The sequence below is a fragment of the Taeniopygia guttata genome, chromosome 1A, assembly GCF_048771995.1.
Source record: "Taeniopygia guttata chromosome 1A, bTaeGut7.mat, whole genome shotgun sequence".
Taxonomy (NCBI): domain Eukaryota; kingdom Metazoa; phylum Chordata; class Aves; order Passeriformes; family Estrildidae; genus Taeniopygia; species Taeniopygia guttata.
The window spans coordinates 71,515,800-71,530,275 of NC_133025.1; the positions used below are offsets into that span (position 1 = coordinate 71,515,800).

The 14,476-nt window shown below is 43.5% G+C and overlaps 1 long non-coding RNA gene across 1 annotated transcript in view; it reads left to right on the top strand.

Annotated features, from left to right (window-relative positions):
• The window catches only part of LOC115493497 (uncharacterized), a 29,640-nt gene extending 15,164 nt beyond the window's left edge, over positions 1–14,476 (top strand). Inside the window, exons 2-3 of the long non-coding RNA XR_003958325.4 lie at positions 1,466–1,985; positions 13,954–14,476. This is a non-coding gene — a long non-coding RNA (uncharacterized lncRNA). The remainder of the gene's footprint in view (positions 1–1,465; positions 1,986–13,953) is intronic.

Below are 14,476 nucleotides of genomic sequence, written 5' to 3' on the forward strand. Positions count from 1 at the left end.
CCTGTTTTCAGAGGCCAGCAAGGAAACTGGGTCTGTTTAGCATTCTCACCTAGTTACAGTCAGTACTGTCTGTGCTGCTACTGCAAATAAATATGTGCCTTTTGCCTAGACTTCAGGAAAGATGCTGTGCGACAATTTTTTTTTTTTAATATTCCATTGAAAAACATGATTACTTCAAATCCAGGGAACGTTTTATGGGGACTTCCAGCTTCCTTAATTGGTAAATAATGCTACATGTGCCTTTTTTATTGTTAGTGACGTATCTTTTGTTGCAAGAAATGGCAACAATGGTTTAAATGCTTGATCCAGAGGGAAGTGGGAAGTTTCCAGCCTCACACCTCAGTCTGATCTCCCTCTTTATCGTGTTGTTTCCGCTGTACTGCCTAACATGGTGGGAGTGTTCTCACATTACAGGCTTTCCTGATGAATAGGTCAGGCCGGAGTGCAGGAACCATGAGCCAGTGGAAAGGATTTGGGATGGAATACCAGAGAACTGAGTCAGTCCATTCCTGCATCCCACTTCAAGTAAACCTCTTCTCTTGGCTGCCTCTCAGCTTCTTCATATAAGCAAATTATGGATCACAGCCTTCTCTGCTCCTAGCCAGGTACATGTAGCTGCAGGGATGAAAACTCTGTCTCCTGGCCAGTGACCCATGAGTGGGAACACTGCCGTCCTCCACACTGAGAAATTCACAGAAATTTGGGGGAGAGATGGAAGCAGAAGCAGGAGGTCCCCAGAAGTTTGGACCCTGGTGGCAGGCAGCAGAGTGGGAGAGGACGAGAGAGCAAGGGAAGTAAGGAGATTGGAGAGCATTGAGCAGAGGGGGGGTGGGACAAGCAGGAGGCATGTCACATCCACAGGCATCAGTGACACTGTGGCTGTTCTTATGAACAGGGGTTAAAGGGAGGAATTAGCTGGGAGCAAGAACAACAGGTCAGGACAGAAGGGAAGGAACATCGGTTGTTCACGCAGAAACCAGTTTAGGACTGGTTTGGGTTGTGAATTTTCTCATTCTTTATCCCATTTGGTTTTAAAAAATCCTGTCCTTATGATTTCCCCTGGAAAAGCAGTCAACAATACAGCAGCTGACAGGACATCTTTCCTGAGACTGAGACTAAACTTTCCTTTTGTCCCAGCCTTTGACTCCCCGATGCTCGTGATGTGCCATGTGAAACACTCCCTCCTTTGCCTCTGCCTTAATACTCTGAAATGCCAGCAGGCTGGTCCAGCCTGCCACTGCTCACTTCTCCAGCCCCTCCTCTTCTAACAAAACAATGCTGATGTCACTTCTCATCCATCTCTTCTGCTCAACCAGACAGGGAACCCAGGGACAGCAGTGCAAGAAGCCTTGCTGTGGCATTTCCATTACACACCCGTGCTAATAAACTGATGGCATCACCATTGTCATGGTGTTTTCTAACCTGAACAGTTAGCTGAATGCTCTTCCTTTTTTCTCTATTACAGGCAAAAATGGGCTTCTGTCTTTTACTATCAAGCACGAATACCCAGCCTATAACCTAAAGACACACTGTGGGAATGGAAAAGCAGCAGATGAAGGTGGTCTTTTGCTCAGAGTTTCTAATGTCCACCTACCTTGCACCGAGACAAAAGGCTCCCCTCTAGCATTTTCTGGGGGTTACACTAGCAGTCATACTTCTGTGCCTGTTTTTAATCTTCCTTGACACTTCCGCAGCAATGCACATGCCCTGAAGACTTAACTTGTCCCAGCTGAGCTGTTGCAGAACTCAAAATGTGAAAACAAGATAAAAAAAACCCTGCTGTCTCCCTTGACAGTGCAGGCTTGCTGCAGCCCCTGATGAAAGTACAAACAGTACAAAGAGATACCCAGCCAAGTGAATAACTGCTTCAGCTGGGGACTAGCCAGAACTACAAGTAAACATTTGGGCTGGAGACTAGAAAATCTATGCTGTGAAGGATGTTACAGGCCATTGTCTGGATGCCGCTGGTGTTTAGGAGAGATGAGGTAAGTAACTGAAACGGGGAAACCGAAGTAAAAGTAATGGTGTCCCAAGAAAGGTCCTAATCTGATTAATGTTGTGTTTGGCTCCTGATTCCCTTCTTCTCTTTCAATGTTTCAGGTGATGGGTTAAGGGGTGGGAACCTGATCCTGAGAGTTCCTTTTGGCAGAGGAAATCAGGGCAGGTTTTTTGGTGAGCATGTTCTGGGAGGTGTAAGGATTTTTGTTTCCCTGAAAAGGAGCAGAAGGGAGAAGAGGGAGAGCTTGTGCCTGGTCAGCCCTCACCGGACTCCTCTTCTCCTGCTCCTGCACACTCTGCCACCCTCAGTGGGGAGAGATAAAGAGAGCAGGAGAGAGACAGCTCATTTCCCAACACTTGTTTCATTCAAACAGCCTTATTTTTGGTAATGTTACACCAAAGCTGCAAACAACTCAAGTGGCAGATGGTGCTAAAACTCTGTCCTGGGAATGTTCCCAGCTGGAAAGATATCACAGGACTCCAGCCCACCAGGGAGACAGCAACGTCGGCATAATAGCGCTGGAGCAGAGCAGTGCCTCACCCGCCCAGCAGCCTGTCCCAGACAGTGACCAGGGCCAGGTGCTCCAGGGAAAGGGAGAAAATACCCCCACATCCCTATTTGCCCAGCATGATGCAAGGAGGGAAGCCCTGTCTTGTCAGACACTGTGCTGGGCATGAAGAGAGAAGGCCCTTGGGACCCCACTCCGCCTAGTGCAGACACTGGGGCAGCTTGGTGGCCAAAAGCAGACACACCATGGCCCCAGGTGTGAGCAAAATTGCTGAAAAGGGGTCAAAATTGAGCAGAGGTGTCCCAGTGACATCAGTACTGCTCCTAGTGGGAGCTCTGAAGCATCTGGACAGGTTGACCAGAGAAACTGTGGCTACCCCAACCCAGGAAGTGTCTAAAGCCAGGTTAAGGATAAGGCCTTGAGCAACCTAGGATAGTTTCAGGGGGTTGTGACTGGATGATCTTCAAGGTCCCTTCCATCCCTTAACATTGTGATTCTGTGAGTCTATGATTTCTGGAGACCAGGTCATTCTCCAGTAACTTGGCAGACATGGGGCTGTTTCGATGGTAGGGATGCTACAGAAATTGTAATTCTTCTGGCTGGCCAAAAATGAAAACTGCAGTGGGAATTCCCTACGTTCCTGTCAGACTCAGGTGACCAAGCAGGATTTCTTCTGCCTGTCAGAGTTTGTAGCTTGTACAAGAAGGCAGGTCACTCTTCCCCATGTGCTTCTCTCGCTTTATACCCTTTTCTGCCCGTGCTATTCACACTAGCTTTGAGGAATTCAGTTTCATTTCCAAGTCCCTCAAAGGCCTAATCAAGGAGTGTAGTACAGGCTCCAAACTAGAGTGTCTCTTGAGTTAAGGCTGTCTCCTATGTTTATATGGCACATTTCACTCCATCTCACACAGAACACAGCCCTTTTAGAAGAAACTCAGTCTGTGAGAAATACCATATCTACTCTGCTAAAATATGGCCCCTTCTTAAGTGCAGACATAAAGTCAAACAGAGCTACAAACACTGACCAAAAACTTTTAACCCAGATCCCATGGGTTCTAAGAAATCATGTTTATAATGTATGTAATAAACACCAATCCTTCCCTTTTGGGCACTATGATTAGCGAGTAGAAAAACATGTAATTCCAGGACAACTACAATGAGAACATTTCTCGGCGTTTTAGATCAGAGGATAAGTTGCTATAGAACATTGGCTGTGTGCACACCAAGTATCCTTATCCCCTTATCACTTAAAAACCTCGTTCAGAGCATTAGTGTTGGCCCAAGTTGCCCTATGCAGCATCTTAATTATAATTTAACTAAAAATCTATTTACCTCTTGAGGTTGTAGAAAATATATTTAATGAGGTTTAGCTAGGCTCATTTGCATGATTACAGGTAACTTTGGCCAAGCACAGTTTGGTCTTACAAATCCAGGATCACAGCTGAACAGTCAATGAAATTTATCCTCACCAACCCCAAACATCCCCTCACAGCTTTGGCACATTTGGTGTAAGGGAAAAAAAATTTTAAAATTATGTTTTGTGAAAACTAGCAGCTGAATAAAGGAAATGCCCCAAATTAAAGCACAAGTTCAGAAGGCGAACAGAGCTCAGTCATGTATTCTAATCTAGTGGCATCCAGCTGGTTAGGCAAGGCATGCACAGTTTTAGCCGTGATTGGGTGTGTCACAGCTCTCTGGGCAAGAGGGTGGGCAAAGGGCTCAAATCCTTAAGAACCAGGCTCATCACTTCTGACACTTGTGGAACATCAGTGGCACTGGTGTCCATCTGAGAGAAAATGACTGAAACCCCCTGTTTTTCCACATGCTTCAGGTTCCTAACAGCTTTCAGAGAGTGGGTAAAAAAGGGCCAGAAATACTGTCAGATTAGGAGAAAAGAATGGTTGGAGTCAGACTGAACCTTTGATGATCATCTAGTCCAATCCCCCCTGCTACGGTCAGAGATGTCTTCCATTAAACCAGGCTGATCCAAGTCCTGCCCAGCCTGGCCTTGAACACTTCCAAGAATGGGGCATCCCCAGCTTCTCTGGGAAAATATGAATGTTGTATTAGAAACAAATAGAAACTGTGGACTTCCTCTCACTGCAAGACAAGCATGGGACAGAGCCTGCCTGGAAAAATTTCTCTCCTACCACTTGATGCTTTTTTCCAGCTGTCCAGCTTTAGTGAGACTCTTTGGATCTCCATAATGTTTAAACTTGCAGATACCCTAAAAGCTTTCTTTACAAAACCAATTTATATAAATTTGGTGTTGCTGTATCTGCAGAGCTCACTATGAACATTACTCAGTAGTTTCCACCATATTAGAATGAGTTAAATTTTAGGCTACAAGACTGAAGTGAAGGTAAGAGTATTTTTAATAAAGAAACAAAAATATAAGCTATAGCTGATGTCATTCCCCTGCTCCCTTTTATCCTGGTCTCCTGAGGAGGCAAGGCCTAAGAGGTCTGGCAGTTGTCCCCTAATCACTTTTAAGCTCACGGATCAGAATCCACCACCTTTGAGGAGCAATGGGTCATGCCAGTGCCCAGGCCTCTTTGAGTATTGTATCTATTCCTGATGCACATGCTTTGTCATCTGGCAATGTCTGGGAGATTGCACACCCCTTTCCATGGTGTGCCCAGCAGAAAACGCCTGGACTATAGAGCAGCTAGAGTTCCTGCTGTCCAAAAATGAGAAGAAGAAAAGAAAAAGCTCAGAACCACTGTGTTTCCATCTCCTGTTCACATCTTTGACATCTCTGCACAGGAGTGAGTGAAGGCAGGTGGAGTTGCAATAAATAGCTCAAGAACTCCTCTCCACAAGTACACTATAAATTTACACAGTTTTGTTGCATAGTCTTGCTGATTGTCACTTGAGAAAAAGCTGACCTGAAGGCAAGAGTGGCTGAATTTTGCTGCTCAAGGTCTGAGGGCCAAAGTTTGTTTCAAAGGTGGCACTGAGCAGCTCCAAGCATCCCCTTCAAACACTCACAGTCCCAGGGAAGCCCTGTGTCCATGGGCAGAAGAGAACTTTGCCTTTTTTTTCCTGGTTCTTAGCTGTCCTGCCAGGGAGTCCAGGACAGGTTCAATGAAGGCTTTTTCCACCTCCCTCCCAAAGCAGAGGCTGTGCTTTTACATTTACTACCCCTCCACATGAGCGTGCATTTTTCCTCTACTCCATACAGTGCAAGCTTTCCCTCCATTAGCATTTCTATTACATCTACAGAAGTATTTTTAATATTTATAGCTACAACCTTCCTCTTTGTTTTATACCTACACTTTCTTTTTCAGTATTTGTTCAGGGATATGTCAACAGGCAAAGGCCAGGTAACTGCAGCATCCCCAAAATGGGGTACACTTGCTCAGAAATATATTTAGCTATATTTTCTATAGGCTAACTAAATCACACTCTTCAGAAGGCAAAAGTATCTTTGTTTCAATAGGTGAAGAACATTGCAGATATGAAAACTAATGGGGATTCTGTTTCTGGGGTGGGTAGGGGGAGTAGAAAGTTCTACTTCCTCAAAATGTTAGAGGTTTTAGACTGAGTTTTAAATACAGGAGGATAAATGGAGTGTGAAAGATTGCCTAGCCCCTAATTTTTCCTGTGTTTATATCTGGGGTTTATGTTATAGTCAATACTCTTAAGCCTATTTGAAAATTAACCTCCAGTGAACAGGTGAATAGATAATGGAGTGGTTATTCCTCTGTCTCCATTTATCTTTTCACTTATAGAGTTAATTGAAAATAGGAACTAAGTCAGTACCATTTTTCAAGACACACACTATTAGAAAGCACTGGCGTCATGCTGCAGTTTGTCTTTTGGTTCCCTGGTGCTTCATAAAGGCTACAAGTTGCAGAATATACAAGCCCTTAGCTTCACCCAGAGACCAGAACTGATAGAATAACCTAGCTGTCTCTCTTCACTTTTATCACACTTGCCTTAAATTAACAATCCCTTCGCACCAAACCTGCCATCTTTCTTCATTTTGCTTTGGGTTTTGGTCTGAGTTGTCACAAAATACCCAGGAATAAAAACACTTTACTTTTTAATTATCATTTAAATCTTATTGGTGTAAGAAATAGGAAGCTGAAAACTCTACCCAGACAAAACTGGGAAGAAAAAAGGGTGTTTATAAAGATCTACTGTGTTCGTGCCCCTGCCTTTTTTAGTCTACATTTCCCATCTAGAACTATGAAGGCAGCATCACATCTCAAAGTGACAATCCCAATGGATCAAAGGGCATGAAGGAAGCAACTGGTGTGACTGGAAGAGAGACACATCCATTCAGCCTTATTTCTGCTGCAAGCCCCTGCTTCCTCCCCTCGTCCTCCCTATTGCCATGAACTGTCAGGCAGTAGCTGTGTGTCAAATCAAAAGCAAGAGAAATCAAAGCATGCGTGATTCCAGACATTGAGAATGGATGGCAATCCTAGCTCAGGGAATAATCCTGTAGGGAGTCATCCACTGTAGAAAACATTGCAAACCAAGAACAGAACCTTGAGGATGAGGTGATGCCTGAACATGGATTACCTTTATAAGTCTTGTGAAACCTCAGATCATGACTGAAAATGGCTAAGAAGATGATTCATAGCATTTGGCACAAATACCTCCCCATGCCTAAGATAAGACACATGACTACACACAGCTATACCAGAAACTGCATTATTAATTTGAGCTTCCTAAAAGAAAAAAATCGGCAAGAAAACACAGAATTGTGTTTGAAAAGAGTCCCATTTTCTGTGAAAAAAACTTGAGCCCTAACGTTGCTACTTCCATAGGAAATTACTTTGACTACAAGAAAAACAATTGTTGCCAGCAAAACACATGGTTTCATAGTTTGTCATTTGACAAAAGAACAGCCTGAAAACACTTTGCAAAATGTAACAATGAAGATCAAGACAGGTTTTCTTAACACCTGAAATTGCCATTAGGTCTTAAAAAAGAAGGCTCCCTTTCTGCAGCCTCCGCACTGAAATGCTGGATTTGCACAGGAGCACCTGTAGCACCGATGGAGCAAAAAGGGTCTCCCTGTTCCATGTCCAGTTTCCCCCACAAGAGTTTAAAGATGGTTTGGGAGGGGGAGATGTAAAGCAAAGTTTTGGCCTCTGCCTTTGCAGGCATGATAGCAAGGGATAAAACATGAAAGTATGGTGTCAGTCTTATCATTGGGAGTAGAGGAAGATGGAGAGAAGGGCTCTGCTGCCTGAATTTAGCAACGGTCATGTCTCATGAAATTAATATTTTTATGCCTTTCTCAGCTGAAATCTTCATCTTTATGATCATTAATGATAGTTTTCTTCCTGCTTTGTAAAGTGAGGAACATTGTTGCCTTTTTCCAGCTCTTCTCTCTTTTTCTGCTCTTGGATAGTACATGAACAGAGAAGAATTTAAAAAAAAAGCAGCCCTTTCAAATTCAGAAATGAAAACTCAAAAGGCAGAGTGCCCTCCGCAGTGCTAACAAAACCCCTGCCCAAGTCTGCCTGTGTATCATAACCTGGAAAATGGAGTAATAATACTGTCCTACCTTCCCACAAAGGCATTATTCAGCCTGATTCACAAGTCTGCTGAGATCAACATAGAAATTAAAACATGAAAACACTTCACTTCTGAAGAAATGTTTAAGATTACTAAAACTCAAGGAAATATATAATGTTGATTATGATGACATAAAAATGTCAGTGTGCTCTAGGATGACCCTGCTTGGGCAGGGATGTTGGTCCAGATGACCCACTGTGGTCCCTTGCAACTTGATGCATCGTGGGGTTCTGTTTGTGACCAAATTTGGCCATGACTGTCAATGAATCAGTCCATCACAGCAGCACCTTCTTCATTCCTCCACTGGCATAGAATGTGAACTCATCCCATGCACACACCACAAGGGTCATCACCAGCATCTCCAGGCACTCAAGCTGGAATAGATATAATCATTAACAGAGCAAAACAAGGTCTTTTGTACTTCACTCCTGTGTGTTATTAAAGGAAATAATAATAGGAAAAGCCATAACTGTTTGATAAACACCTCCTTTTTTTCCCAACCCTCATTCACTGATTTCAATCAATTCCTCCTACGAATGAGGAGAATTTCTAACACGGAGGTTCCTGTAAAGCACCTTTCCTTAGAGCTCTTGCCGTTTCCTAAGAGCTGATTGCTTCAAAATGAACTCAGTTTAAGCTGCCGAGGGCTTGGCACGGGCTGAAGAAGCATCGGAGGCGTGCCTAGGATCCGATGGAGAAGGGCAAGGCTGTGCGCAGCCCCGGCAGGAGCTCTCTGTGCAGTTTGGAGTCTCTGGGTGCCACCTAGAGGATTATCCTTGTCCTTGTGCTCTCTGCGGCTTTTCCTCAGAAGTGCTTTTCCACATTTCCCAGGCCCTGCAGGGTGTGAGGAACATCCTGTGGGCTCCTGCCAGCTTTGCTCATGTGGGCAGGAGCATCCACGGGCTGGATGAGCAGGTGGAACCACACAAAAGGATGCAGAAATCAGTGGGACCTGTCTGGGGCCCAGAAGCCACGGCAGTCCCATCACACCTCATGATCAGTCCCAGATGGTGTCTCACACTCTCTTTTCCTACCTAGGACTCCAGCTGCCTCCAGAGAACCACAAGTAATATTTGAAAATCAGCCCTTGTACCAGGAGAGCCACATCTGACCCTCTCTGAATTTCCTGTGGGCCATGTGTTTGCAGGATGCTGGTTCAGAGCCACTAAGGGCAGGGAATTAGATTTCTAAATGATGCAGGAACCAGTCCACCTCTTTGGACCTCCTGCCTAGGTGTGCAATCAGTGTCATCAGCTGCAGAACTGACACTTGGCTTCCACCTAGGGGCAGGAGCCCCATCCCTCAGTATCTGAGTTTTCTGTGGCAGTTTTCTGTGCAGAACCACTTAAGTGCCAACACTGCCCTGTCCCTGACAAGCTCATGATACCAAAACCACTGAGAGACATTCTCAGAGTAGGCACTTGGTGTGTGATTGTAAGGGTATGCCCTTACAGAGCTCAGGCAGACGAGATACAGCCCTGCAAAGATAACATGAGGTGGTGATTATTCCAGCCACACTTGGATTTGTGTTCGCTGTGGCTGCAGCACCTTTTGAAGAACAAAGATGAAGCTTCAGGTTCTGCTGGAAACCTGCCTGACTGCATGGTCTGGAAACAAATCACCAGTTAATAGCTCTCAGCTCTGTTCCCAGACTCTTTATGCCCTTTAGAATTCAGTAGCACAACAAATCTGTAATTTGGCTGTTTGATAATATTTCTCCGAGATTTCTCTTTTTTTCAGACTATCCACTCCTTGTGAGCAGGGGCTGAATTTTGTGGATCCAAAGAGAGAGAAAGAATTTAATGACCTTTAAGAAATATTTTTGAGCTCTTGCAGAAACTGAAGACCTGGAGCAGGAATTAGTATGTGAATGTCTTTGGTATATTTATGCCTTTCTGTTCTATGAGACCTGCAAAATGACTGTATTTTCTCTGTCCTGCCATGTCCCCACCTTACCTGCCAGAGGAGGTAAAAGCTTCATCTCTTCTGTCCTCACGGCAGCCTCTGGGAAATAGGAAATCCACCTACTGGTTGTTTGCATGGGATTTGCCATTGTAGGAAAGGCAGTTGACTGTGACCAATTCTCAGGCAAGAACTGCTTAAAATAAAAGAGAATGAAAGTACCAGACAAGAATCAGGTGACTGCCCAGATCATCTTCAACTTCCATCTTGGCTCACACAGCAAAATAAATTGTGGTAAAAGCAGTCAGAAAAGAGATACCACCTCAATTGTAAATTAAAACTCTCTTTACTGGTGACCATCAGACTTTGTTGTCATGGAAGTATTTTTTTTTCAGGCCCTTTCCCTTGTTTAACGTGATAGTCATGGTTGTTTTCTCCAGGTACGATTTCTGTGCTGTCTTTTGCTGCTCTTAAAGGACATTTCTCACTTCCTTTTTGGCTTTTTTCTTGCCTGTAGGTTTGGCTATGGGTATCTTTTCCCAAGTACAGCAAGGAGCACAGATCAGCCATCAAAAGCAGAAACTAGAGAAAGCAGCCAGGTCTCCTGATAATTTCCTTCAGCTTGGATATTATACTCAGTGAAGGCATCCAGGAATTTTAAGGACAAATCGATCTTAAATTTTGCTGGGTGGCAGAAGGGGCTACGTTTTCAAATGCCTCTCACCAGGGTGTGCTGCAAGGAGTGGGTTTCAGCACTATGAAAAAAGCTTTAGTTCCCAGTATTCTGCATGCTCAGCTCTTCTGAGCAACTGGACGCTTGTTTGCTCTTCTCAGCAGGGTTTGAACTTCTTTGAAAAATCTCATTCCATATATTAGATTTCCCTTGTCTATAGGAAAGGACAAGAAAAGGAAAGCAAGTTTTAGTTTATCTAAAGGGAGGTTTTCAAGACATATATCAATGATTTTCATTTGGGAATTTCATGTAAGACACCAGAATAAAATGAAACTAAAGTTTCAGGAAACACATTCTGAGCCGTGATGTATATCTCAGACTAATTTGCTACTTGAGAACATGAAGCAAGAGGTTGGGGAAGAGGTTGGAGATTAATGAAGAGTGGAACATTGCACACTGGAAAGCAGAACAATGGTATTTAATGAGTGCTCTTTTCTTCTCCAAAGCACTTTACAACCATTAACTAATTAACAGTATAATTTGCAGGTAGGAGTACAAAAGTGTAATTCAGAGCACAATGTGGTGATAGTTTCAGGGGAACTGCTGTTCAATTGTAAATCTCTCACTAGGTGTGTGGGAGTAAATTATGCAGATATTTCCAAGGGATATTTTTCTTCCACTCCATTTTCCCCAGGCAAGAAACATTTCATCAGGGGATGTAGAAACCAAAATATCACACTGCACACTTTAACACTTTCTCACGTGTTTTCTTAAGAGAAAGCTCTTTAGTCTAGTAACCAGTCCTTTTGTCCCCAAGGAATGTAGGTGTGCAAGATGGGCCAGGAAAATAATTTGCAGCCTTCTTTTTTGGAGATGAGGCCTCTTAATCCTTCTCTCTCACAAGGCACAGATCCTTCTCACTGCCGGCTAAAGGAGGCCATTAGATGTTTCCCTCTGGTGTCACCCTGTCCCTCTGGCCATGACTGGACCAGGGAAAATCACATCTACAGACGGCATCTGACCCCATGCTTCCACCCCTTTGCTCACCTTCTGCCATCCTATAAGGGAAGGTTGCTTTGGGATTAGGACCTGAGGCTGGATTTGATCCTGGTTATCTGTGCTCTGCTCTGGTCAACAAGAACATTGTAATGCATTATATTGACATCCAACAATGTGTTTTTAATTTAGGCTACCAAAGGCAGTAATAAATAAATATCAATATATTAGAACGCAGCCATGGGGTTTTGTGGACATTGGAGCCTCCAGAATGGAACAAGCAGTTTTTACTGCTGCTTTTGACTCCCCAGTCATGCAGAGAGACAACCAGTACAAAAGTAGGCTTTTCCTTCCACTTCCCAATCCTCTTATATAGATGCATTCCAGTTCCATTTTGCTCCTTTTTGATGTGGACCCAGGACGGTTCTGCTCTGTTTTCTAGGATGGTCTCAAATTCAAAAAGCAGGTCAAATGCAGGCTTTTTTCCTTTTCTCCCTTTTCCTTTTTTCCCTTTTTCCTTTTTTTCCCCTAACACTAGCAAGGTTGGTGCTCCATGCCAGCTCTTCTCTTCCAATGTTTGTGGCTTGTCTCTGGCTGTTACATTTAGACCTTGGCCCTCCTGGGAGATATTCATAAATCCTTGCCTCCTCTGCTAAAAGTCAAAATGAAATTTGATAAAAGTCCTGTGTTTTCATTAGGCTGTCTTACTTGTGAAGCAGGGAGTCCATGCAAGATGGCTGGGGAGAAAGAAAAGCAGCTATTTGGGCAGGTTTATTTGAACAACAGAAAGCTTTCCCTCCTGGGTCTCTCTAGCCAGGCTTTCCTTCTGACAGGCTGAAGCACCTTCACTTATTTATGCCAGTGCAAGTATTCTTTGGGGTTCCTTAGGCAAACCAGCCAATTCCCATGGACTCTGTGTGGTATTCTAGATGGAGGCTACACCATCCAAACATGGCTCTGGGGAACCTGCATCCTCCTGGCTGCTCAGTTTTGAAATCAGGCTTCCTCCTGTGGGCACCTGAGCTGTTGGGATCTTGCTAAGATTCTTCACTGGCAGAAATGAGAATACTAACTCTTTCAGTCTTTTCTGAATTTCATCTGCTAAGCATAATTCTTAATGCATTTCCTTCCCCAAAACAAAATGAAGGTTAGATATAGCCTTTTAAATGGAATAAATAAATAGTAAGGATCACATTTGGATATTTAGATTTTTTTTCTTCCTGCTCCACCAAGAGGCTACAGAGGGTTATGGTAATAGCAGGATTAGCTTTTTTACCAAGTTAACAAGAATTCTCCTTGGGATCACATCCTGCTCCAGAAATTTGACTTAGGGCTAGTTCAGCTACCACTGTGCCATGCAGACACCTGCTGAAGGAAGTTTGCTGCAGGAATCTCTCTGCACAAACTTGGCAGTTAAAGCCTACAGAATTCCAGTCATGCTGCCACTAATGTTCTGCTTTGAAATGAATGCAAGACTTCATGCTGAGAGGACCTGATAGCTGTTGACAATTTGACAGTGTAGAAAGCTCAGGTTTAAATATCATCCTGAACTGAAATTGAAGCAAATGCATTGCTATGAATAAAAACAATTTATACCAGGTAAACTCCATGAACTCTAAAGATAAATACTCACCTACCTTCCATTTCAGCTAATTTTGCCCTATGACCTGAAAAAAGTATGTTGCAGGGGTTTTTTTTGTGCAAGACTGGGAAGCAGAGAAGGAACTCACAGGGGGACTCCTGTTATAATCACATTTCTGTAGTTAAAGATGACTTAAGTTTGCACCTGAAACAAAGATTCAGATGCACATACAGATGAAAACGCAGAGGATGTTCTCCCCATGAGCCACAGTCCATAGTCTGTGAGCAAGGAATTAGTTATAACTCAATGATAGAGGAAGCTTCTATGCAGCCTTTGAATTTGCAGTTTGACCTAATAAGCAGAAATAAAGTGCCACATATACCTAGTTCTTCTGATATTGTTTTACAGCATATTTTTTGTTACTTTCAAGGAGGAAAAAGCCCCCAGCCCCATTTCTGCCAGGAAAGCACTGCAGCAGTGGGTCTCAGCACTGGAGTGAAATGTTGCATTGCTCATCTTGCATAAGAGTGTCCAAAGGCTTTTGATCTCGACTGGATAAAGGCCAGCACATTTCCTTTGTTTTGCTTGGTATTGCATAACTTTATGTGGGACATGCTAAAGGTATCTGTTTTGTTCATTCAGGAGCTCTAGAGAAGTCAAAATTATTTCTTCGACATGAACACGAGATTTGAGAGATTTCTTGAAAAGCAGCTGTTTTCGGTGTCCTACCCTAATTCTGTTTGTGCATTTTCCAGGTTACTGCTCAGCAAAGAAGCAAGTCAGAATGAATATGTAAACTGTTGCAAAGAAGTCAACTTCTTGAAAGCAAGGAGAGATTGAAAACATCTGCCAAGCTTCCCCAGCCTTCAAAAATTAGGTGTGCAGGCTGTGGACACTTAGGGGCATCCCACAGAGGTGTGATCCTGACAGCAGCAAAGACAACAGAAAATACACACATGGGAATGGGGTCAGGCCTAATCAGCTGGAATCCCTTTGGTGAGAAATTGTTTGCCTTAACAAGTTTGGACACTATAGAAATTGCCTACAACTACCAGCTGAATATGCATTAAAAATCATCATTCATGAGAAAGTGGTACCCAGTTAAATCAACTGCATATGTGTAATAAATTACTTGGACAAGTCACTATACAGTTGAGACCTTTCATATTGTCATGTGTTTACATACCCTCTATTTTGCATTTAGCAGGGACAACTTACTAAGTTTCACCATCTCAGCTTTATGGGTCTGGCACACTGAATAAAAAATTCCCAGCTCTT